Here is a 24570-nt window from a genome sequence, read left to right as displayed (position 1 = left end):
TAGTGGACGGCCACCTAAGCTTGGGACCCAAGCTTTGGCCGACCACCTACATGGCTCATCCACTTGGTCTTGGCCGGCCCTAGCTTGGGTTCCAAGCTAGCTTGGCCGGCCCCATTGGATGGGTAAGAAGGTGGGTATGCGGTGGGTATAAATCTCTATATACTAGAGGCTACGATAGGGACCGAGAGGAGGAATTGGTTTTGGTCTCCCGATAAAATTAAGCATCCCGTGCTCGCCCCGAACACACAACTTAATTTTATCAATAATAATTCATTCCACTAGAGAATTATTATTGAACTACCGCACCAATCCCAAATTACATTTTGGGCTCCTTCTTATTATGAGTGTGTTAGTCTCCCTGTGTTTAAGATAACAAAAGTCCACTAATTAAGTAAGTTACTGACAACTCACTTAATTAATATCTAGCTCCAAGAGTAGTACCTCTCAACTTCATCGTCATGTCGGACTAAGTCCACCTGCAGGGTTTAACATGACAATACTTATGAGCTCCTCTTGGGGACATTCTCAACCTAGATCACTAGGACACAGTTTCCTTCTATAATCAACAACACACACTATAAGTGATATCATTTCCCAACTTATTAGGCTTATTGATTCATCGAACTAAATCTCACCCATTGATAAATTAAAGAAATAAATATCAAATATATGTGCTTGTTATTATATTAGGATTAAGAGCACACACTTCCATAATAACTGAGGTTTTTGTTTCTTTATAAAGTCAGTATAAAAGAAACGGTCTCTAATGGTCCTACTCAATACACTCTAAGTGTACTAGTGCAATTATATAGTTAAGATAAACTAATACCTAATTACACTACGACCTTCCAATGGTTTGTTCCTTTCTATCTTGGTCGTGAGCTACTGTTTATAATTTATAAGGTACTGATAACATGATCCTCTGTGTGTGACACCACACACCATGCTATCTACAATATAAATTAATTGAATAACTACATTTATGAATAACTACATTTATCATAAATGTAGACATTTGACCAATGTGATTCTTATTTCTAGATAAATGTTTATACTAAAAGCTAGGCTTTTAGTATACACTCTAACAGACCGGACACTTGGTGAGCGAGTCCTAGCAGGTCAAGGGTGACCGGATGCTAGGCACGATGAACCAACAGGTCATGGTTGACCAGATGTTGGTTTATGAGGCTTTAGACTTGATTTTGGGAGAAATCATGAGCTGGATCGATCAGCCGATCGATTGGCTCATGCCCAATCGATCGACCGATCGATTGGGCGAGTCTTCGCGACAAGCCTCCTCCCAATCGATAAGTGGATCGATTGGGACGAGTGCGTGATCGCACAGAACAGGGCTGGATCGATCAGTGGATCGATCCAGAACCCCCAATCGATCAGTGGATCGATTGGGAGTCGCGATTCTGCGCGATAAGCCCTGGATCGATCAGCCGATTGATCCAGGCATTTCCCGAGAGCACAGAGGCACTCTGGATCGATCAACCGATCGATCCAAAGCCTCCCCGATCGATTGGGAGCAATCCAATCGATCGGGATCCGATCGTTGGCGCAGGATAAAGCTTTTGGCGTGCGATTCCTTCGGTAGAACTTCAATCTCTCATACCGTTCAGCTCCGATCTTCACAGCAGCTCCTCCACAGCGTTCTTCCACTCTCACCGCCAGTTCTTGAAGGATCTTGGAGAGACATCCAAGTCAAGAGGCGTGACTACAACAAGAAGAAGAAGTTAGGGTTAGGGTTTTTATTGTATATCTTGTAAGCTTTTGCTTATCCTGTATTTCCCTTTCTTCTTCTTGTACTGAGAGTGTTGTAGGGCTTCTCCGCCTTTGATATATAGTTACCATAAAGGAGTGTTTTTCATAGTGGAGGGTGTGTGAGTGTGTGGATCCTTGGATTAGTCACCTCTTCTTGAGGTGGATATCAAGTAAATCCTTAGTGTTAGCGTTGTGTTTGTTTTCTTTGTATTTTTCGCTGCATATCTTTGAAGAAACAAGCAACGAATAGCACGACAAGCGCACCGAGCTATTCACCCCCCTCTAGCTACATAATCGGTCCCAACAAGTGGTATCAGAGCAAGGTTGCTCTTCACCGGAATCATCGCCGGAAAGGGAAAAAGCTAGAGGGTGAAGAAGTTGGAGCAATTCTACAAGTCGAAGACTTCATCACAAGAAGCTCAACTTCAAATGAAATTCCAAGACGAGCTTGAATTCGACACGAGGGTGCCTCCATCATTCGTTTCAACAAGTTTCGATCTTTGGAGATCAAGGATCAAAAATTTCTTGATGGTGGAGATAGAGCAATGGTTTGCTCTAATGGAAGGTTTTTGAAGCTCCAACCAACTCCAAGGGCAAGCCTCTCAAGAAAAGCAAATGGAGTCAAGAGCAAGTTCAAAGGAGCAAGGCAAATGATAAAGTGACCAAGCTTTTGGTCAATTTGTTACCAAGCAATATTTTGGCTCAAGTTGGAGAATTCAAGGATGCCAAAGAGCTATGGAGCAAATTGGCCAAGATTCATGAGATCCCCTCCACTGTACAAGATCAAGAAGAATCCAAAGAGGGTGACTCATTGGATCAAGATCAAGAGGAAGAGGACTCCGAGGTTGAGAGATGCTCAACTTCCGAAGAAGAAGTCCAAGAAGCTTCATCTTCAAAGGAATGCAATGAAAAGGACAAAGAGGGAGCATACTTTTTGTTAAATATACAAGACAAAGATGAAGAAGCCTCCACCTCTAGGATTGAGATGGAGCAACTTTCATTGACACCGGATCAAGAAGAAGGAGAAGTCTCCACATCCAGGTCAAGAGAAGAAGAGGATGAAAAAGCTTCCACCTCCACAAGTCGAGACAAATCTATTGGAGGAGCATCATTTTCGGATCAAGAGGAAGCCTCTACATGGAAATCAAAAGAAGAGGAAGCCACCCGTACACATGAAGGTATAACTAGCTCAATTAAAAATAAAAATCACATTATATGTTTTGAGTGTAGGGAACATAGGCATTACAAGAGCAAGTGCCCCAAGTTGGCCAAGAAGAAGGGCCAAGTGGCACTAAAGGGCAAGGAGAAACCCAAAGAGACCGCTCCCGGAATAAAGAGGAACAAGGAGCACATTGTGTGCTTCTTGTGCAACCAAAAGGGACATTATAGGAGCCAATGTCCCAAGGGGAAGAAAGCGGTCAAGGCTCATGGAGGAAGTACAACTCAAGGGGAGCCTCCAAGGTAAAAGGAAAGGTATCATTTATTGAGCCTACTCCCTTGAATAATGGTAAAAAGCATGCTAGTTTTAATTTTTATCATTTTAATGTTATTTACCATAAGAATATAAATCATGAGAGCTTTAAGGAAAAACATGTGGCTCTACATGCTAAAACTACCACACCTAGGTTTAGGAAGGTAGATAAAAATCTAGACAAGGAAACTAAGAATTTTAGTTATAGGTCTAGAAATAAAAATACTCATGAATTCATTAAAAAACCAAAAACTAAGGATTTAATGATAGAAAATCAAGTCTTGAGGTCAAGGCTTGATAAAATGTAAAAGACCCTAAAAAGGATGGAAAATATCCTAAAAGGGCAAAATGAGCAAAACCTAGGTCTAGGAGTACAACAAAAGTCATCCCATGGCCATAGAGGTTTGGGATACAAACCTAAGGCTAAGAAGGATGTAATTTCTTACCATAGAGTTCCATATAGCTATAGAACCGAGTCTAGGTCTAAGGGTCAAGTCAAAAGTACAAGAGAAGTTATCCCTAAGAGTATTTTTGCAACTAAGGTGACTAAGACTTATAAGAAGTCTAGGAAAGTCACTAAAAAGGTCACAAGGGAAGCAATCCCTAGAGTTGACCTAGAAAGTGTGACCAAGGCTTCTAAGAAGCCTAACAAGGTCACTAAGAAAGTATCTAGGGAAGTTATCCCTAGTGAATACCTAGAGCATCCAAGGAGCACCAATATGTGTTGGGTTCCTAGGAGCATTTTCTCTACCCCATAGATGGGTTAGAGAGTGTCAACTCCGATTAGAATGGTAGTTAACCCAACTTTGATGAAGTTGACACTCGGGGAGCATTTTCAAGGTTATTGTTAACCTTTGAAAATGAAAAGAATTTTTATTTACTCTTATAAGAGTAAAATGTGTCAAAATTTGATAAATTGGATGATATTTTAAATGACACAAATTGGAAAAATCATAAGAACTACCAAATTGGGATTTTGGTATGTTCTTAGGAAATTAAAGGCAATGTATGCTTTAACTCAATTGGTTACTCTTTAAAAGAGTAAATTGTGCCAAAGTTTGAGTAATATGTTTAATTTAAATTGTCACAAATTAGGAAAAGCAAAATAAATGTCAAAATTGGATTATTGGCATTTTCTTGGGAAATAGTGGGCAATCTAGGTTTTAAATCTCAATTTAGCTAAGGCTTAAGGATACTTAGGTAGACAACCTAGGTATTTTATTTATGCTAAAACTTGCCATGCTTTGTTTGCCCATCATATGTCATGACATCATATTTATTTAGCTATTTTTGCATTCATATTTTAGTATGAAAAACACAAAAATACCATGTCATGTCATACATACATCATGTAGTTATAGAAATTTTCTTTTGAAAATTATTTCTTTTTGATGTATGCCATAACATCATCATGCATTATTTTATTTCCTTGTAAATTAAGGACTAATGGCATCTATTAACAAGTAACATCCTTGGTGGATGTTTACAACTCAAAATGCATAGATAGATATGCATGATCCCTGGATTAGGGCGAAACCAAAGTTTACATCTCACTAAAGAACTATAAGGTGACTTGTATGTGTTTTAGTACACATTAGATACAAGTGAGATGTTAGAATGATGAACAAAACTCAAGATGTTGATTTAGTACATTCTTTTGAGTTTTAGGTTCATCAAAACACATAGTTATGTGTTTTCCAATCATTGGGAAAACTAATGTACAAGTCATGTGCATTGAGCCCAAGGAACATGGTTGGATATTGGTTTTGAAAATCATTTTAAAATGATTTTGGAAAACCTTGGTGAATGCTATCTTTTGATAGTAATCATCATTGAATAGTTGAGCACAAACTTGGAAGAAAACACTAAACTTTTTACAAGTTTCCAAGTTTGTGTCAATCTTTGAAAATATGAAGTATTTTCTTAGAAAACTATTTTTCCATGATACTATATGCCCTAAATAATGTCTACAACGATTTTTATGATTTTTGGAATTTTGTAGATTTTTCTAGGGATTTCTGAAATTGACTGAAATGGAATTTCAACTTTTTCAGAGCTTCAATCGATCACCCGATCGATTGAAGGGTCTCAATCGATCGGGCGATCAATTGAGAGCAAGCTTCTCGCGAACAGAAGCTTCCTGGATCAATCCACCGATCGATCCAACCCTCCTGAATCGATCAGTGGATCGATTCAAGCAGGTTCAATCGATTGGGACCCAACTCTAATCGATTAGGAATGCTGATTTTGGTTGGTAAAGCCTGATTTCAGTATTTTGAACCACCTTTAGTCTAGGTAACCACTCCTTACCCCTCAAAACACATTTGTAAACATTTAGGGGGAGTTTTCATGTTGAAAACAAGAATGGATTGGTTAAGGAAGACTAAATAGAGGTTTAGGTTGAGGTTTGGCTTCAATATTGAATTTATGAACCTCAAAACTTCTAAATTTGGGTTCCTAAAGGTTTAGGAATTCCAAGTCATTGTTGGTGCAATGACAGAAGTTACGACCATGTCTTTAGGGGGAGTTACTCTTTAAGGACATGAAAAATACTTTTCATACACCTTGGAAGGTGGTTAACCTTCTGTCGTGAAAATGCTCAAGGTTGAGCATTTGACTACAATGGAGAGTGGATATCTTCATTGTTCAAGTGGTGCATGCTCATGGATGAGCATGTGATGATAATGAAGGATATGGGACCTTCATTTGAATCTTGTGTGAACACAACAAGTGGCTCTGTCCCAACAAGTGGATTGTTGGAACCCCAAGGTTGTTTTGGTGTGATCAACAAGTTAAGTTAGGTCCTGCGTTGTATTTAACCTTGTGTCTAAGTGTGCAGGAGGTTAGGAGCACAGGTACTCGAGCGGAAGACGCAACTAGCGAGAAGGACGACACGCTGTGCGTCCGAGGGACGAGGCGCTGCAGAAGAGTACACCGGCGGAAGAGAAGGAAGTGCGCGCGGTGGTTCCGAGGTACGAAAGCCAGAGCGAAAGATTGCTCGGGGAGCAAGAGACGCAGCTAGCGCGAAGGTCGGCACGGGGTGCGACCGAGGGACGAAGTCTGCGGATGAGTACGCTGGTGGACGAGAAGGGACACGCGGCAATTCCGAGGGACGAGAAGCCGGAGGGAAGCACGCTCGAGAAAACCAGAAGTTGGGTTCGGGTGAGCCCTATTCCGGATGTCAGAGATCACCCAAGCAAGCGGAGCCGGAGCAGAAAGACCCGGACCAGAGGCGAGCTAAACTGGAGAAGAGAGCACAGACCAAAAGTCAACTAGGTTGACTTTTGGCTCCGGGGCGCCCGGAACTGTCCGGGGCGCCCAGAACCCGCGCCGGGCGTCCAGGGCGCCCGGAACTGTCCGGGCGCCCGAAAGTGACTTTTTCACAGGATCGAGCTTTGACTCGATCCAACCGTTGGGGGATAAATTTTATCCCCCCAGGGCGCCCGGAACCCTTCCAGGCGCCCCGACCAAGGCTATAAATATAGTCTTGGTCCAGAAGTTTTTCAATAATCACGATCATTCTATTTCCAAACACTTGTATGCTTTAGTTGTAGTTAAGCTTCTGTTTTCTGTGCCTAAACGCTGTAAGAGGCTTCTCCGCCTGAAGGAGTTTTTGAGCTTAATCTTCCTTGGATTAACAACCACATCTGTTGTAACCAAGTAAATATCTGGTGCCTCGTCTTTTCTTTTATGCTTTTGTTTATCTGCTTAGATTCATTTTACAAGTATTAGCTTAATCGTTCGAGGAAGGGTTGTCTGTTTTTAATTGACAAGTTATTTACCAACCCTTCTAGCCGACCCAACGGTCCTACAAGTGGTATCAGAGCCGAGACGCCTCAGAAGGACTAATCGCCGTCTGAAGCAACAATGGCCGGAGCTAGCGACTACCCACCAGCATTCGAGGGGGAGCTTTCTTCATGGAAGCAACAAATGAAGGTATTTCTTAACTCTGATATTGGTATTTCTCTAATAATGAAAACAGGTTATGAAGCACCGAAAGACACGAACGGAGAGAAAATCGGCATACGCCTCTGGAACGAGAAGCAACGTGAAGAGTCCATGGCGAATGCTCGGGCAGAGTTTCACATACTAAGCGCAATACCAACTAAAGATTTCGACAGAGTCGGAGAGTACAAAAGCGCGAAAGAACTTTGGAAAAAGTTCTTAATGCTCTATGAAGAACCGGTTGAAGTCGTCTCCTCAATAGACATCGAGCCGTCATCAGAAGAATCCGAGACGGAAGAAATTACCAAGACAACTCCAACAGTCGAAGTACATCCCGAGATCGATGAAGGGGGAGAATCTTCGGAAGAAATTAATTTAACAGGGGGAGAACCAACGGCCGACGAGGTAAGTAAGGTATGGCCTCTACCCTCTGAACAACTGGTTCAATTAATCAAATTACCTGAAGATTTTTGCGAACCAAAATTTGAATTATCGAAAGAACTTTTTGGATTAGAAAATCTTCGGTCTAATAATTGTTGCAAATTACAAAATATTTTTACTAAAGAATTATGCAACTTAGAAATATTATCGAAAACTTTTTCCGGATCTAAATTTTTTTTCGAATTACAAAATATTTTGACGAAAGATTCTTGCGAATCACAAAGTATTTTTTCAAAAACCTTTTCCGGATCTAAAAATTTTGAATTACAAATTACTTTACTGAAAAAGTCTTGTGAATTAGAAATTGATTCATCAAACAAAATTTTTAGATTAAGAAATCTATTATTAATAGATTCCTGCAAACTCTTATTGTTAAAAAATTCTTGCAAATTACAAAATAGTCTTTCGAACGAATTTTGCACATTTCCGAAAGAACTTCTTATATTGTCAAAAATTTTTATCAAGTTAAAATTTATTCTATTCAAATATTTTTGTGAAGTAGAAATTCAAAAAATAGAAATTAACATGATACAAATTTTTACATGTTTAATACTTGCGGTTTTAAATCTGAAAAAGATTGATTTAAGAAATTATGATAAGTTAAAATGGAAATTTAAAACTTTCTGATAAATAGAATTAAGAACTAATAAATGCATAGAAATTTTTTTTTATTTAAATTTTCTTGCATAAAAGTCTTTTGGGCTTAGAAAGTTTTTTTTTAACTTAGAAACTTTTGAAAAAGCTATTGTTGACTTAGAAATATTTTAACAGATAACTTTTCAAAATTTTCTAAGTCTTTAAACCCTTAGAATTTTAAATCCCATTTTATTGTGATCAAAGGGGGAGAAGGAAAGTATAAGTCTAGGGGGAGGTACAAATTGAAAATTAAAAATTTTCAAAATTTAATTTTTTCTATCTTGTTGCACATTATTGCAATAAATTGTTTAATTTCATATATATTTTTGACCCTAGCTTAACTTGGGTTGATCACACCAAAAAGGGGGAGATTGTTGGAACCCCAAGGTTGTTTTGGTGTGATCAACAAGTTAAGTTAGGTCCTGCGTTGTATTTAACCTTGTGTCTAAGTGTGCAGGAGCTTAGGAGCACAGGTACTCGAGCGGAAGACGCAGCTAGCGAGAAGGACGACACGCTGTGTGTCCGAGGGACGAGGCGCTGCGGAAGAGTACATCGGCGGACGAGAAGGAAGTGCGCGCGGTGGTTCCGAGGGAAGCCGAGGCGGAAGATTGCTCGGGAGCAAGAGGCAGCTAAGCGAAGGTCGGCACGGGTGCACCGAGGGACCAAGTCGTGGATGAGTCGGTGGACGAGAAGGGACACGCGCAATTTCGAGGGACGAGAAGCGGAGGGAAGCACGAGAAGACCGGAAGTTGGGTTGGGTGAGCCCTATTCCGATGTCGAGATCACCCAAGCAAGCGGAGCCGGAGAAAGACACGGACCGAGGGAGCTGAACCGGAGAAGAGAGCACGGACCAAAAGTCAACTAGGTTGACTTTTGGCTCCGGGCGCCCGGAGGCTCCAGGATCCGGGCGCCGGAACCCTTCCGGGCCGGACTTTTTCACAGGATCGAGCTTTGACTCGATCCAACCGTTGGGGGATAAATTTTATCCCCCCAGGGCGCCCGAAACCCTTCCAGGCGCCCCGACCAAGGCTATAAATATAGCCTTGGTCCAGAAGCTTTTCAATAATCACGATCATTCTATTTCCAAACACTTGTATGCTTTAGTTGTAGTTAAGCTTCTGTTTTCTGTGCCTAAACGCTGTAAGAGGCTTCTCCGCCTGAAGGAGTTTTTGAGCTTAATCTTCCTTGGATTAACAACCACATCGGTTGTAACCAAGTAAACATCTGGTGCCTCGTCTTTTCTTTTATGCTTTTGTTTATCTGCTTAGATTCATTTTACAAGTATTAGCTTAATCGTTCGAGGAAGGGTTGTCTATTTTTAATTGACAGGTTATTTACCAACCCTTCTAGCCGGTCCAACGGTCCTACAGTATTCACACAACAAGTGAATATACCAAGTGGTATATGCTCAAGGATGAGCGTTGAGAATGATAGTGAAGGGTATGGGTCATTCGTTATCAGATTGTGAGCAACAAGTGAAGTTGTGAACAAAGTTAGGTAACTCTTTAGGGGGAGAGTTTGCTTATTTTGATGTGTGCCAATAGGGGGAGAATGAAAGGGTTTAAGTTAGGCTTTCATTATCTAAGAGGGAGTTTGCCCTCTTAGGGAGAGAATGAAGGGTTTAACTTACGTCTTCATTACCTAGTGGCATGAAGAAGGTTTAGGCTATGGGATTAGCCTAACTTACAAGTGGTATTGTCAAACATCAAAAAGGGGGAGATTGTTGGTGCAATATTCCCCAGGTCAAGGTTGACCGTGTTGACTGAGCTTGAATTGAGTCAAGCTCGAGTCATGATGTTTGGGTTTCAATGTTTGACAATACATGTAGACAACACATGAAGATTGCAGGTGTAATTGTTCATGTGGGGAGATTGTGAAGGAGAGTCAAGTAGGTCAAGGTTGACTAGATACTTGATGGGAAACCCTGGTGAGTGAAGCCAGGTGAAAGTCCTAACTGGGAGGTTAGGCTGACGTGAAAGTCCTGGTGAGTGTAGCCAGGTGAAAGTCCTAGTGAGTGAAGCTAGGCAGAAGGAAATCCTGGTGAGTGAAGCCAGGTGAAAGACCTAGTGAGTGAAGCTAGGAAGAAGGAAATCCTGGTGAGTGAAGCCAGGTGAAAGTCCTAGTGAGTGAAGCTAGGCAGAAGAAAATCTTGGTGAGTGAAGTCTGGTGAAAGACCTAGTGAGTGAAGCTAGATAGAAGGAAGTCCTGGCGAGTGAAGCCAGGCACAAGAAATCCAGATGGATCAAGGTTGATCAGACATATGGTGTTGGGAAGCCCAAGTAGGTCAAAGGGATTGACCGGATACTTGGCAATGGAAATCCAGGTGGATCAAGGTTGATCGGACACTTGACGAAGATAAGTACAAGTAGGTCAAAGGGATTGACCGGATACTTGGCACAAGGAGAAAAGTCCAAGTGGGTCAAAGGGATTGACCGGACACTTGGTGAGGGAGTCCTAGCAGGTCAAGGGTGACCGGATGCTAGGCATGATGAACCAACAGGTCATGGTTGACCAGATGTTTGTTTAGGAGGCTTTAGACTTGATTTTGAGAGAAATCATGAGCTGGATCGATCAGCCGATCGATTGGCTCATGCCCAATCGATCGGCCGATCGATTGGGCGAGTCTTCGTGACAAGCCTCCTCCCAATCGATCAGTGGATCGATTGGGATGAGTGAGCGATCGCACAAAACATGGCTGGATCGATCAGTGGATCGATCCAAAATCCCTTATCGATCAGTGGATCGATTGGGAGTCGCGATTCTGCGCGATAAGCCCTGGATCGATCAGCCGATCGATCCAGGCATTTCTCGAGAGCACAGAGGCGCTCTGGATCGATCAGCCGATCGATCCAAAGCCTCCCCGATCGATTGGGAGCAATCCAATCGATCGGGATCCGACCGTTGGTGCAGGATAAAGCTTTTGGCGTGCGATTGCTTCGGTAGAACTTCAATCGCTCATACCATTCAGCTCTTATCTTCACAACAGCTCCTCCACAGCGTTCTTCCACTCTCACCGCCAGTTCTTGAAGGATCTTGGAGAGACATCCAAGTCAAGAGGCGTGACTACAACAAGAAGAAGAAGTTAGGGTTAGGGATTTTATTGTATATCTTGTAAGCTTTTGCTTATCCTGTATTTCCCTTTCTTCTTCTTGTACTGAGAGTGTTGTAGGACTTCTCCGCCTTTGGTAGTTACCATAAAGGAGTGTTTTTCATAGTGGAGGGTGCGTGAGTGTGTGGATCATTGGATTAGTCACCTCTTCTTGAGGTGGATACCAAGTAAATCCTTAGTGTTAGCGTTGTGTTTGTTTTCTTTGTATTTTTCGCTGCATATCTTTGAAGAAACAAGCAATGAATAGAACGACAAGCGCACCGAGCTATTCACCCCCTCTAGCTACATAATCGGTCCCAACAAGAACAAGATGGGTGTTTCGTCCAAATTGTCCCTTTGGTTAGTGGGCATGAATTTTGTTGGAAAAATGTGAATGGAATGAGATTGAATGGATCAAGGAGGTTTTATTGTATATAAAACTTTAGTCCTATGTTGAAAGTTTTAAGGCTTATGGTTGATTTATATTATTTTACAAGCATATATGTTATGAATAAATGCATGAGTAAAAGCTTTCTGTTGTGTATGAGTGCGCAAGGGAATGTAAATACAGGATCCGAATTGCACTAAATCAAGTTGACTTATGTGCGACAATTTGCCATCTAAATTATTCTTTTTTTACATTAACGCTTAATGTGATTAATAAGAAACACACATTAAACGCAGACCTTAACTCCTCAATTCCCATCAGAGCTGACCCTTGCCCAGGGCCCATATATATATATATATATATATATATATATATATATATATATATATATATATATATATATATATATATATATATATATATATATATATATATATATATATATATCACCCTTGCGTTTCTCATCCCCGAAGTCGTCTTCGAACTCAAAGCTGTAGCCTAGCTCTCTTGACTCTCACCCTCGCGGCGATTCTCCTCGGCCGTCATCCTCACCGACCCCGGCGTCTCCAGTGCCTTTAACCTCACAATCGAGAGGACCACCCATATCGCCAGGGCCTGCGGTGTAGGCAATCTCAACGGCTGCTCCTCCAGTGAGTACTCGCTTTTATCAATTAGGGCAACCACGACCAGATCTCGATTCATCGCCTAGTTAATTAGGATTTTGGTGTTTATGTTATTGGGCAGTTGATTAGAGTTTTTGCTGATTGCAATTACTTCTTTGATGGTTGAACAAGCAGGTCCATCATCATCTCGCACACTTCCTCTTACTCCTCACCTCCTTTAGGTACTTGGATTTTATCAAAATTTCAACTTTTACTTTTCAATTTGAATCAAAATGTTCTTTAAGTTTATTCTGAAGTTTCCCAATGCTTGTGCTTGAATACAATTGCAGTATCCACGATGCTCAATTTTATGTACAACTTATAGTTGCGTATTCTCTTAATGATACTTATGTTGTTAACCTTGTTGCTCATTTCCTTCACAAGGATATGAGCCATTTCTATAATTCTATTACGAGATTTATCCTTTGTGCTTTGATGCACTCCAATTTTGTATATACGAGCAGATTCGAATTGGATATAAGAATGCAGTAAGTTTTGAAAGAACTTCTTAATGGTGAATGATATGATTAAAATTGGTTAGCAGTGGAATGTTTAGTGGATTACTTGCTACCACACTATCTTTTGTTGGATTATGCCAACTGTCCATGGCTAACCTACCAAAATAGAAGTGAAAATATACCCAAGTTGCCACGCATGCCTACTTAGGCCTGATGCACACTGTTTTATTATTTTTTGAATCCTTATCTTTTGTTCTTTCATAAATAGAAGAACATGTTCTCTGCTGATAGGCTTATGGATTTTTTGTTTGATGAGTTTTACAATTAGCATTGAATCACGAGTCAAAATTAAAGATTTGATCCAAAGTATCAAACATCTAGCAGTGCCCAATAGACATTTCAATGACCATCAGATGGTGGCCTTCACCTAAAATGACAGGTTTTTTGAATATTTTTAATTATTTTACGGTCTTTATCTGTCATGTTAGCAAAAAGTCTGGCATCCCATGCCCCCATGTCTAACGCTGATCAGCTCTTGTCGTGCTACTTGTTAGTTTGTTCTGCATATGATGAGCTACTTTGTGCTTTTGTATACATGCCTGCTGTTTATGTTATGCCCAATCACAACCTAACAAGATTCACACCATACACAAACCCTATTGTTTATAGACACTATTTGCCACGACTTCAACTTAGTCATTGCAAGGGCAACAAGTCCCATCATTTGCAACTCGTATAATGAAAGGTATTACCATAAAACACAATCTATTAGTATCAGTCTCACATCGCAGGGAAGTGATTTTGTAAGCAATATATTTATCCTTCTATACACATCATAAATGAATAATTAGTGAGAAACACTTATCAAGATTGGATTGGTTAGAAGCATTTTCAAATTTATGGTCTTTGTGATATATGTTTTTGCTAGCATGGATTGAATGTCTAGATTTTAATATTGTTTGTTATTCTTGACTATTGTAAAAGAAGTTTTTCAAAATTAAAATTAATAAAATTTTATTTACGGATCATAATGACTCGAGATAGGCTAAATAGATTAGCAATTTTATGCATTGAAAAGAATATTTTAGGAAACATTGAATATGATGTTATTATTGATGATTTTATCTTTAAAAGTGCATCACGAATATACTTTAAATGAGTTACTTTGTATTTTTTGAAATGATACATGAGTATTGTTACCATATAACAAAAAATAAGTATTTATAGTGCTTTTAAGAACAACTATGAAATTTTTTAAGAACCGTTGGATTTTCAAGCTTCCACTCTTCAATTACACAATTGTATATACTCAATGAAAAGTTGTCATAGGAGATTTGTTTTTTTGGATTCCTCTTTGGAACCTATTCTATTGTTCAGGCTTGTCTTTCTTTGACATATTTTAGATGAATTGTAGCTACTTGGTTAAACATGTCGTCACTGGGAAAATTTTGGAGCTGCTTATATTGCTTATGCTATATTAGTTGTTTTGAATAGTAAATCAGTACACATGTCTCTTCCTGGTCTGTGTTTAAACTTTGAAGAAGAGTATCCAGATTTTTATATGGGAACTATTCATGTCAAAGATGTTGCTCTGGCACACATTCTGGCATATGAAAATCCTGTAGCATCTGGTAGGTATTTTTGCATTGAATCCATTTCCCACTGGAGCGACTTTGTATCCAAAGCCGAAGAACTTTACCCAAAATTAAGTTGCCTAGGTATAGCCGATTTCTCTTATGAAATCAAATCTAATTAAGCAAACTTGTCTCCTTTGCAATGTTGTTTTTAGCTTTATTATTGTAAACATTTTAATTCCAATCTCTTCTTTCGGTATGCAGATTCCCAAAGGATATACAACCTGGACTTTTGAAAGTACAGAATCTTGCAAAGAAACTTAACCAATTGGGAATGCAATTCATCTCTATGAAACAAATAATCAAGGATTCAGTGGAAGATTTAAAGAGCAAGAGGTATGTTTGAAAGCTATGTTGGGAATGCAATGTTTTCGATTCATAAACTTTAGCTTGATTTGATGATTCAATTTATGTTGGCAATTTAGTTAATTGAGTATCAAATCAAGAATTAGTTTGACTGATGCAGTATTTAAGATTCATCGATTCATATATTTGGCTTGATTTGATGATGGTTTTATGTTCTTCATTTGTTCTTTCGATTTGGATTTATATATTCTTTGTGAGTGTTCTTGATTTTCTATCATTTTATTTAAATGCAAACTACTTATACTTACATAGAGTATTGTATCGTTGATCATATATGCTTTTCATAAGATTTTCCCTGTTAGGTAGAGATTTTTTTCTTTAAAATTTGGGCATAATTTATAATTTCTCTCAGGGCTTTTAAACAACAAGGACCGACTCTAATTCCCATTCACTCTACATGGGTACTTAGTTTGGAATCCCGACTGCTCAATCAAAAGTTTGATCGACTCGGACGACATGCTTCCCTACTCAACAGACTTGCTTCCTGATTCAACTGCGTGCTTCTAACTCAGCCGACTTGCATTCCCGACTCCGCCACTCGACATTCGAACTTGATCACTTGACACTCGGGACTTAGGACTTAGTCAGAGGACTCAATCACTCAACACTCGGGACTTAGGACTCAGTCAGAGGACTCGCCAAAAGGACTCGACCCTCAGCTGACAGTATGAAATTATCAATTCAAGCCTCTCAACAAATAAGTCTAAATTTAGCTGGTAAATTCAATATTTTTTCAAAAAAAAAAATCTCGGGCAATATAGTTTGTAACAATCTTAAAGCAGACTCGGTTCTATTGAGATGACCATAGAACAAAGTGATGAGGTGCAATAGACTCAACACATAAACGTTACCTCTATCCTGATTGAAATTGTGCCAATCAACCACGGGGAAATGCCAGATAAGTTCACTGGATTGAACATTAAGAGATGGTAGCAGAAGATGCTCTTCTACTTGACCACACTCAATCTGGCTCAGTTCTTGACCGACTACCCTCCCAAGCATGTTGAGGATGCTAATATTCATATTATTAGTACAGTGGAGGTATGGACTCATTCTGAGTTCTTGTGCCAAAACTACATCTTCAACTGTCTTGCTGACTTGATGTACACTATGTATAGCACCAAGAGAACGGCTAAAGAGTTGTGGGAGTCTTTGGACAAAAAGCACAAGATAGAGGATGCAGGGGCCAAGAAATTAATTGTGGGTCAATTCCTGAACTACAAGATGGTTTACTCTAAGATGGTGATCAACCAAGTCTAATAACTTCAAGTGATTTACATGAGATCCACTTAGAAGGTATGGTTCTAAGTTAAACCTTCTAGGTGGCTGTTATCATTGAGAAATTGCCTCCCGGTTGGAAGGACTTCAAGAAATACTTGAAGCACAAGAGAAAGGAGATGAACATCAACGTGGAAGAACTCATGGTTAGACTTCGAATTAAACAAGACAACAAGAGTTCGGAGAGAAAATTATTCTCTCAGGCTACTGTGAAAGCCAACGTGATCGAGCACGGTCAAAACTTAAAATGGAAGAACCCCAAGACTTTCAAGATGGGACCCAGAGGAGGCATAAGTAAGAAATTCTCTAGGAAGTGTTTCAAATGTGGCTGAGTAGGTCACAAGTCTGAGTGCAAAAAGTCAAAGAAGCAGGAGGAACCTGAATGAGGGACCAAAAATGGGCGACCTCTGCGTTGTAATATCTAAATTGAACCTGATGGGTTAAAATCCACGATAATGGTGGATTGATACTGGAGTCATTAGAAATATCTGATGCAATAAGAGCTGTTCCACAACTTCGAATAAGTCAATGGAGACAAACTATTTATGGGAAACTCAGCAACCTCGGACATCATGGGCTAAGGAAAAGTGGTGCTAAAGCTGACCTCGGGCAAGAAGTTGACTCTCAATAATGTGCTGTATGTTCCAAAGATTCGGAAGAATCTAGTATCCAGATCGCTTCTGAGTAAGCATAGTTTTCACATTATTTTTGAGTCAGACAGAGTTGTTCTATCTAAAAATAGAATGTTTCTAGGAAAGAGTTATGTCACTAATAGATTGTTTAAGCTCAGTGTAATGACAATTACACCTAAGGTTAATAAAAGTACGAATTCTTCCACTATATTCTTGAGACTTTATGTTTGTGGCATGAAAGACTAAGACATGTTAATTACGATGTATTATATAGATTAATCAACATGCGAAGTATACCCACATTCCTCCTTGACCTGAAATACAAGTGTGAAATTTGTGTTGAAGCGAAAATAACAAGGTCGTGTACAGCTCATCAGGTACATCAGACTTCCAATTACTCGATCAAGAACTGAGCTAGATTGAGCATGGTCTGCACATCAACATTCTCAGCACGCTTGGGAGGGTCCTCTGCCAAGAACCGAGCTAGATTGAGCATGGTCAAGTAGAAGAGTATCTTCTACTGCCACCTCTTGAAGTTCAGCCCACTAAACTTTTTTGGCTTTTCCCCATGATTGATTGACATAGTTCTAATCGGGACATAGGGGGCCTTCATGTATTCAATCTGTTGCACCTCAACACTTTGTTCTATGGCCATCTCAATAGAATTAGAGTTTGTTTCAAGATTGTTAGATAATCTACCGGAGATATTTGAGAATTAGTCGAATCTAAACTACACTTAATTAAATTCAACTTATTTATCGAGATGACTTGAGTTGATAATCTCAGGCTGCAAGCAGAGGCTGGTTTCTACCAAGTGTTGAGTGCAGACCGGTCGAGCAGGCAAAGAGGTTGAGTGGGCAGATCAACCGAGCGAGCAATATAACCGACTAGGCTGTGCAGCAGATCATGTAGAGTCGACCGAGTGGTAGATCAGCCAAGCAGGTAGAGCAGACCGTGAGACTGAGTATCCAAATGATAGAGTGACCAAGTAGTTAGTACGAATGGTTCACAGATCAAACAGAGAGTCTGACAGGGCAGATCAGCCGATCGGGTAAATCAGTCAAACGGGCAAAGCAGTAGATCCGGTCAAGTCGAGCGGGCTGAGAAGCTGAGCAGTCCAAGAGGCCGAGTTGCCTAGTGAGTGAGCGGCCGAGCAAGCGAGTGATCGAGCGAATTTTTGGCCAGCCAGGTAGAAAAATTGAGCGACTAGGTGAGCAAGCGGTCAGGCATACTTGCGGCCAGACGAGTGAATAGGTGGGCAGAGAGATCGCTAGGGTGAGCGGGCAGTCAAGTGAGCATGCAACCGGTTGAGCAGAGAGGCCAAGCGAGCGGGCGTGCAGCCAAGCAAACATGCAACCGACCCGGTAAAGAGGTCGAGTGGGAAAATGGAGTAAGGCCTGCGATGGTCGCAGTTTCCTTGAAATAGATTCACCCTACCTCCGAATGTGCTTTGAGATTTACATGAGTCATCTATTTTTCAGGATACAACGGTTAACCGTGATTCCCACCAAGCACTGATGGTTATGGTGAACTGAGTGATACCCGACTGCTATCATGGGCACTCCACAGAGCAAGAGTTGCACTACATAGAAGGAGAGGAATGGAGGTGGAGAGTTGCTGCTTCTTTTCTATGTCTCTTGCTCAAGATTATGGTCTCCCTTTATATAGGAGCACCATCCCTTATCAGCATTGAATGGCGAGTAATGGCTATTCAATACCTAGGGAATAATGATAGCGGGCGACCATCAATGGTTGTCCATTACTATCCGAGAGGTTACGAAATTGCTATTAACAATGGTTAATGCTTTCGTTACCTTCTTAAGCAGCAAAAAGAATCCACGTGGTAGAATGTTGGTTGTTCCACTTGGATAAATTTTGCTCCGATTGGTCCGGCGTTCGGCGTGCGCAGGTCATCCTCATACACAAGTCAACATGGTTTAGTGCAATACAAGCCTTGGATTTGCACCCTACCTGTGCACCCACTCGTGAGAAAGAGCCTCTCCCATGCATTTGTTTATATCATTAATGCATGTGAATCGATATAAACCAACTAATATGCCTTGAAACTCCCAATTTGAGACTAAAGTCTCATTCACAATGGAGAGCTTCTTTCCTCTTCCACCTCTTCTCCATTCACATATATCCAACAATACCCCACATGAATGGAGATAGGGTATGTGATAGCATTCAACAGTTGAGTCTAGTATAAGACAAGTAGGTTTTACCCTTTGAACCTTCCCTTATGAAGATCTGTTTGCTTACTGATTGATAGTAAACATGATGTCCTTGAACTATTCTACTGTTTATGTAAGCATTGACATATCTCACCCAAAACTCTTCCTGATACAACTAAATTCTCATGAATGTGTTCGTTCTTGGCTATGAACACGCCTGATTCTATGAAAGCTTTAAGAATTATGTCTCCAATTCTCTTCAAAACGACCCCACTTCTTTCTCACATAAGTGATATCTCGAGAGTAGCCATCTACTCTTCTTAATCATTAAAAGCACATCGTCTTACCCTGGTCCAGTCACTATTTTATTGGGTTTCACCCACAGTGTGTCTAATTAGTACAAATTGGTTGCCCCGTTGAACCTAATTCTTAGGATCTCCAGTCAGTATAGGTTGGGTGTCCTCTGCACTGATTGCTAACAATGACATCAAACTCATTCCTCGTGATGAACTTGCAACTAACTCTCTGTTTAACCCTTTGATTAGTGGATCCACTAAGTTATCCTTTGACTTCATATAGTCAATAGTGATAACTCCCATTGAGAGAAGTTATCTAATGGTATTATGTCTACAACGTATATATCTAGATTTACCATTATACAGATGGCTCTGTGCCGACCAATTGCTGATTGACTATCGCAATTATGAAAATTGCCGGCATAAATTTCAGCCATCATGGAATATCTTCTAAGAATTGTCATAGTCATTCAGTCTCTTCACCACATTTGTTAAGAGTTACAAACTCAGATTCCATCGTGAATCTGGTTATTATGATTTTTCTTAGAAGATTTCTAGGAAATGACTATATCACCCAAAGTGATTATATATCCACTCGTAGACTTAGAGTCTTTTATGTTAGATATCTAACTCACATCATTGCATCCTTTGATCACAGCAGGATATCTTGTATAGTGCAGTCCATATTCATGAGTATATCTCAAGAACCTCAGAACTCTTGTTATCCCTTTCTAGTACTCAACACTAGGATTACTTGTGTATCTACTCAGTTTACTTACTCCTAAACTAAGTTTAGTCATGTATAACTCATTAGGTACATTAGACTTCTAATCACTCGAGAGTACTTTATCTGAGAGATACTTTCACCTTGATTTTTCAATAGATGTAGACTCGTATCTATCGGCGTTCGTTCCAACACAGCATCACCCTTGGTAAATTTCTCAAGAATCTTGTCCACGTAATGAGACTGATTAAGAACAAGTCCTTATGTTGTTTTAAGAATTTTGATTCCTAAAATCATATCAGCTAGGCCCATGTCTTTTTGTCAAATCTTGAGTTCCACATATCCTTAGTGGATTTGATAATCTTATCATTACTCCCAATGATAAGTATGTCATCTACAATAGATACAAGATGACATAGTCATTCTCTGTGGCTTTCATGTTGACACATTTTTCACACTCATTGATTTTGAATCCATATTCCTTTATAACATTATCAAATTTCTCATGTCACTGCTTTGGTGCTTGTTTCAAGTTATATAATGACTTCATCAATCTACAAACCTTATTATTCTGTATTGGCACAGAAAACCCCTTATGTTGCTCCATGTATATTTTCTCTTTTAAATCCCTATTTAGAAAGACTGTCTTTACATCCATCTAATGTATTTCAAGATTCCATAGAACAAGTATAGACAATAATAATCTAATGGAAGTTATTCTCAATACGGGAGAATACATATCAAAGTAATCAAGGTCTTCTCGTTGTCGGTATCCTTTGATTACCAATATGACCTTATACTTATCAATTGTGTCATTTGACTTCACTTTCTTCTTGAAAATCCACTTGCAACATAGTGGTTTACTTCTAGGAGGAAGATACATAAGTTTCCAAGTGTGATTTTGCAAGATAGATTCTATCTCAAATGTAATTGCCTAAGGGTGTAAATGAACCAAGCCGCTCGTGAGCTATTCGAACCTCGATTCAATAAAAGCTCATTTAATGAGGCTCGTTAAGATAAACAAACCAAGCTCAAGATTCACAATACTCGGCTCGTTAGCTCGTGAACACATTCGTTAAGCTCATGAATCAACTTTTAAATAAAAAATAATAGTTTTAATATTGAATTTATAGATTTTGCACTCTACTAATGAAAAATATATTGAATTTATTTATTAGAATAAAATTATAAATTATAATAAGAATATTATAATTTTTTCTAAATATATAATTTAGTTTCTAATGAATATTTAAATTTAGAATTTATATTTATTAAACTTGTTTAAGCTCAATAAAAGCTCGAATAAGCTCGTGAGCCATGAATATATTCATTAAATAAAGCTTGAGCTTGGCTCGATTATAAGCGAGCCAAGCTTAAACATTCAAGAGTTCGGCTCGGCTCGGCTCGATTACATCCCTACAATTGTCTCTCTCTAATGAGGTCCATCAAAAGAGCTTATTGCTTTTGAGTAACTTCGGGGCTCACTTTCCAACATGAAAGTGATAAAATCTGATCCGTAGGATTTTTCTACCTGAGCTCTTTTGCTTCGTCTAAGCTCAACCTTGATTGGTTCCTCGTCATTATCTTCATCTTATGTTTCATATGCCTGTTTTGAGGAGCTAGCTTCCTCTCGGGTCTTATACGAAAACACATGCTCAAAGAAAGAGACATTTCTCAATTCTATTATTGAGTTCGTGTGTATATCTAGTATTTGTGACTCAAACACAAAAAATTGATACGCACTGCTGTTATGTGCATATCCAATAAATATGCAATTAATAGTCTTTGGTCCTATCTTAATCCTTTCGGATCAGGCACCAAAACTTTGACAAGACATCCCCACATTCGTAAATGTTTATAGGATGATTGTCTTCCATTTCACAACTCATAAGGGCTCTTATCTATTTTCTTCCGGGACACCTTATTTGAAAGGTAATTAGCTGTTAATACAACTTCCCCCCACATGAACTCCAGCAGTCCAGAGCTCAATAGAAGAGTATTCATCATCTCCTTTAGAGTTCTATTCTTTTGCTCAACAACTCTATTTTGCTAAGGTGTATAAGGAGCTATTGTTTCGTGTCTGATCCCATGTTCAACATACAACTCAGCGAACGATGATATATATTCACCGTCTTGGTCACTTCGAACCACCTTAATCTTTTTATTAAGTTGGTTTTCAACTTTATTTTTACAGAGAACAAATTTATCTATAGCTTCATCCTTACTTTAGAGAAGATACACATAATAGTATTTTGTGTTATCATCTACAAAAGTAATGAAGTATTTATTACCACCACATGTTGGCATACCTTATAGGTCGCACACGTTAGTGTGGATTATGTCAGTGGTTCTTGTTGGACCCCGTGGTTGTTTTGATGTAATCAATCAAGTTACTTAGGTCCTGTTTGTTGTTGATCCCTGTGTCTAAATGTGCAGGAGCTTAGGAGCCCAGGAAGTCGAGCGGAAGACACAGTTAGCGAGAAGGATGACACGGGAGGGAGCCGACGGGCTCGGTGCGTCCGAAGGACGAGAGAGTAGCGGAAGAGTGTTGGTTGCTACTCGGAAAACCTAATGGTTCCACTGTACAAAAATTTTGTACAAAGGTCTGAATCTTTTCCTAGCTACCATGTGTTCTTTTAAATTAAACTTGGATCGCCTGCGGAACTTAACACGTTTAATCCAAAGTTTAATCTATTTGTTCTTTTAGGTTTTGACTTGGATCTCCTGCGGAACTTAACACGTTCGATCCAAATCTCCTAGGTTATTAATTCCATTAAACATTAATTTCCAAAATTGGCTTCCAGTACTGACGTGGCGAGGCACATGGCCTTCTTGGATATGGGAGCAACCACCACCGACTAGGCAAAGCCTTTTAAGGAAAACTAATATTTAATTTCCTTAAATAACTTTAGGTCAACCGAAAAGAACAATCAAATCACAAGGGAAAAAAAAACAAAAGAACACAACATCGAAAATAAATTCGAAATACTAGAATCGCATGCCTCTTGTATTTGGTATTATTTCCAAAAATAACTAGTATGATGCGGAAAGGAAAAATACTAGTTATACCTTTTAGGAAGACCTCTTGATCTTCTACCGTATTCCTCTTCTAACCTCGGACGTTGTGTGGGCAACGATCTTCCAAGATGAGGACCACCTAGCACCTTCTTCTTCTTCCTTCAAGTTTTGGCCAAGCACCAAAATCCAAGGATGAAGAACCTTTTCCACCAACTAAGCTCCAAGGGATGCAAGCTTTCTCTCCTTCTTATTCTTCTTCTCCAAGTAGTATCCGGCCACCACAAAAGCTCCAAGCAAGGAAGAGTTTCGGCCACCACAAAGAGGAAGAGAGGGAGAGAAGATGGCCGGCCACAACACCAAGGAAAAGAGGGAGAGAATAATAGAGGTTGTGTCTTGTGAAGGCACCCCAACCCCCTCTTTTATATTCCTTAGCTTTGGTAAATAAGGAAATTTAATTACAATAAAATTTCCTTAACTTTCCTTGACAACAATTAATTAAGAAAAATTAAATAAAATTTCCTAATCAATTTCATCATGGCTGGCCACCTCAATAGGAGCAAACAAGGCAATTTCAATCAACAATTAAAATTCCTTATTTGTCTTCGGAAATTAAAAAAAAAAAAATTCCCTTTAAAATCCCTTCATGGTTAATAAAAAGAAATTTCTATAATTTTAATTTTTCTACATGTGAATAATTTATAAAGAATAAAAATAAAATATCTTTCCAATCTACAAATAAGGAAAGAGATCTAATCTCTTTCTTTAATCTTTTGTAGATCCTTTTAAAAGAGATATTTTTATTTTTAATTTCTCCAATAAATTATATCTTTCACATAAGAAATATTTAAAATTAAAATTCCTTTTAATTTAATGGGGGTCGGCCACCTAATCTTGGGTTCAAGCTAGGGTCGGCCACCCATGAACCAAGGCTTGGCCGGCCCTAGCTTGATCCACAAGCTAGCTTGGCCGGCCCCTATATCATGGATATGAAGGTGGGTATAGGTGGGTATAGTACTCTATAAATAAGAGGCTACGATAGGAACCGAGAGGAGGAATTGATTTTGGTCTCCCGATAAAATTAAGCATCCCGTGTTCGCCCCGAACACACAACTTAATTTTATCAATAATAATTCATTCCACTAGAGAACTATTATTGAACTACCGCACCAATTCCAAATTACATTTTTGGGCTCCTTCTTATTATGAGTGGTTAGTCTCCCTGTGTTTAAGATGTCAAATGTCCATTAATTAAGTGAGTTACTGACAACTTATTTAATTAATATCTTAATCCAAGAATAGTACCACTCAACCTTATCGTCATGTCGGACTAAGTCCACCTGCAGGGTTTAACATGACAATCCTTATGAGCTCTTCTTGGGGACATTATCAACCTAGATTACTAGGACACAGTTTCCTTCTATAATCAACAACACACACTATAAGTGATATCATTTCCCAACTTATCGGGCTTATTGATTTATCGAACTAAATCTCACCCATTGATAAATTAAAGAAATAAATATCAAATATATGTGCTTGTTATTATATTAGGATTAAGAGCACACACTTCCATAATAACTGAGGTCTTTGTT

Source organism: Zingiber officinale, chromosome 7B (assembly GCF_018446385.1).
Source record: "Zingiber officinale cultivar Zhangliang chromosome 7B, Zo_v1.1, whole genome shotgun sequence".
NCBI classification, from domain to species: Eukaryota; Viridiplantae; Streptophyta; class Magnoliopsida; order Zingiberales; family Zingiberaceae; genus Zingiber; species Zingiber officinale.
Note: the sequence above shows the minus strand (reverse complement) of the source record.